The sequence below is a fragment of the Marmota monax genome, unplaced genomic scaffold (genome assembly GCF_021218885.2).
Source record: "Marmota monax isolate L192 unplaced genomic scaffold, Marmota_monax_Labrador192_F-V1.1 WCK01_AAM20220418_F8-fsc00149, whole genome shotgun sequence".
Classification (NCBI taxonomy): Eukaryota; Metazoa; Chordata; class Mammalia; order Rodentia; family Sciuridae; genus Marmota; species Marmota monax.
The window spans coordinates 3,607,046-3,610,472 of NW_026693170.1; positions in this window are offsets into that span (position 1 = coordinate 3,607,046).

The following is a 3,427-nucleotide window of genomic DNA, read 5'->3' on the forward strand; positions in this document are numbered from 1 at the left end:
TTGTATGTGGTGCTGAGGATCGAACCCGGCCAGGGCACGCATGCCAGGAGAGCGCGCTACCGCTTGAGCCACATCCCCAGCCCCATACATTATTATTATTAAAAATATTTAGTTTTTAGTTGTAGTTAGACACGATACCTTTATTTTATTTATTTTTTTTTATGTGGTGCTGAGGATTGAACCCAGGGCCTCGCATGTGCTAGGCAAACGCTCTACCACTGAGCCACACCCCCTGCTCCCATACATTATTATTTAAAAAAAAAAAAAAAAAGAGTTGGGGATGTAGCTCAGGGGTAGAGTGCTCCTGGGTTCAACCCCAGTACCAAAAAATAAAAAAAAAAGTAATCACAATAAGCTAATATTTTTGAGAACTTACTCTGCTTACACTGATCTTTTTCTTTCTTTATTTTTTAATTTAATTCGCTTAATTTTGGGGGGGAGGTGCTAGGGATTGAACATAGGGTCTTGTATATGCTAAGCACACTATTACTGAGTCATATCTCCAGCCTATTTTATTTTTTAAATTAAATGTATTTATTTTAAATGATACTTAAAAACTGTTGGGTACGGTGGTGCTCACCTGTAATCCTAGCAACTCAACAGGCTGAGGCATGAGAATCATAAGTTCGAGGCTAGCCTTAGCAATTTAGTAAGGCCTTAAGCAATTGAGTGAGACCCTGCTTCAAAATAAAAACATAAAATAGGGCAGGGGAGGGCTGGGGTTGTGGCTCAGTGATAGAGCACTTGCTTAGCATGTGTAAGGAACTGGCTTAATTCCTCAGCACCACATAAAAAATAAATAAATAAATAAAGTTAGTACATCCATCTACAACTAAAAATTATATATTAAAAAAAAGGCTGGGAATATAGCTCTGGGTTTAATCCCTAGTGTTGAACAAAAACAAAAAAACCATAAAGACTGCACACATGTGTGGGGTATCATGTGATATTTCAATACATAAATACATTGTGTCATGTACAAATCAGGTTGCAGTATCTCCTTAAACACATATCATTTCTTTAAATTTATTTCATTTATTTAGCAATACTAGGAATCAAATCTAGGGTCTCATTTGAAACCCTTTTTAAAATATTTTATATTTTTTGATACCAGGGATTGAACCCAGGGATGCTTACTCACCTAGCCACATCCCCAGCCCTTTATTTTATTTTTTATTTTGAAAAAGGGTCTTGCTAAACTGCTGAGGGCCTTGCCTCAGCCTTCCAAGTTGCTAGGATTACTGGCATGAGCCACTGTGCCCAGCTACTTTGTAATAGCATATGCTTACACTCTTCTAAATGTTTTGTACATGTTAACTTATTATTATTATTATTATTATTATTATTATTATTATTATTACATGTTATCTAATTATTTAATTTTTAAAAATTATTTTATTTTTTGTAGTGCTGGTGATGGAACCCACGGACTCATGCCAGGTCAGTTCTCTGCCACTGAAGTACACCCACAGACTTATTATCGCCTTTTAAAAAAGGGTGGAAATCAAGGCACAGAGGAATTAAGTGACCTTCTCAACATCACATAGCTGGGAAGAAGCCCACCTGGGATTTGACCTGAGGGCAGGCAGCCTGGTTAGACCTGTGTTATTCTACCTCCTGTAACATCACCCCTCACCCCATTGACAGTGTAATTTTAATGAACTGTGTAACTAAGTTAACTATGGTTTATGTAATTCTCCCAGGGACAGGGTGCAGCTCCCTGCTTTCCTCTCTGACATGACAAGGGAAATAGGCCTTTGACATTGTGAATTCCCACTGATAGGTTTCTTTCATGCATGATATAACTTGCATAAGCAATGGGGATCCCTCTGTGGACATTATATATACATCAAGGCCAGGGGTTGGGAATGTAGCTCAGTAGTAGAGTGCTTGTCTAGCATGTATGAGGCCCTGAGTTCCATCCCCAGTACTGTAATAAGCAAACAAACAAATAATAAACACATCACAGCCAGAGACAGTCCCTGATAGTGGAGACCCTCTTTCACTGCAGCAGAATAGTCTAGGGAGGATGAGTTCCTTTGTGGAGAATACAGACTTCCCCCCAGTCTAATTCTCCGTCACTTCTGATGCTAACTGATCTTGCAACATGAAACCCATTCTGATCAATAGAAATCTCCCTCAAACATAACTTAAGCTCCTATGGCAGTGTGAACTTCTGCCCAGTATTAGCCTTCCTATGGATAGTGTAATTTTTGGATCTAGCACAAAGGTAACACAGTTTACATCTGCATGCATAAGGGAACTTCCTGTGGCAGCTGTGAAATTCTTTTGTGACAGCATACACCATTCCCCAACTGTCTACCTAAGTGGACAGTATAAACTCTCTCTTGAGTACAAAATTTTCCCAGACTCAGCGTCTACCTGATATGCATAGCATAATGGCCTTATAAAATTTTCTTCAATTCTGAGTCAACCTAGTATGGAAGTAGGAATGATCTTTAAGAAAATTAAAATAGATACAAGTAGTATTAGATTATGAAAGCAATATACCAGAATAACTATTCCTTCTTAGTGCATGCGAACTCCTTGTGGACAGTGAAAAATCTCCCAATTTCTGTGGACAGTGGGAGTTTCCCAAAGATAATGTGAATCTCTCCCATAATCAGTGTATCCCATTGGACAACTAATCATTCCTCCAGGCCCTGTGAAAGACTTATGCTACAGCACTTTCACAAGCAATGCGAATGTTACTTGCACAGTATTACCTGCAATAGGCTAAATGCATTTCCCTCACAGCTATTGTGAGTCTTGAGTAGATAAGTACTGTGAATTCATCGCAAAAAACAGAAACCTTCCCAAAGGCCAGTGTACATTGTTCCCCATTTCCCTTGATGCACAGTAAATCTGATATGAAGGATATGCATGTACATAGACAAATTCACACCTGGTGTAAACCCCATATTTGGACAGCAGGCATCCATTACTAATACCCTCTCCTCTACACTTCCAGTGTGATATCTCATCCCACGACCTTTAAAAAATCTCCCTTCTCCAGGTGAGAACACTACAGTGTACTTCCCAGAATGCAGTGTGAAGTACCATGAAGCTTCGGGGGGTTGTCAGAAAACCGAGCTGACCTAAATGTCAAAATCTTTGAGGTGATGACTTGTCCGCAGGGCCCCTAAGCCCCAGGCCGTGAGCGTTGCCTACACAGTAGCGCGCGCCACCCGACAAGCGCGCGTTCTCTCTCCTCGCGGTGGCAACAGGGCTTTCCGCGGGGCCGCGCCAGACTTTTCGAGATCGTTGATTGGTTGTAGTCTTGACCACCCGACAGCCAATCGAGCAGGGGAAAGGTGACATCACTGTCTCTCCTCCCATCCCCCCCCACCCCAAACTTCCCTACTCCGGCTACCGGCAGCAACAACCACGTGGGGGAGGGGCAAGAGAGTAGAACCGGTGAGGTCAT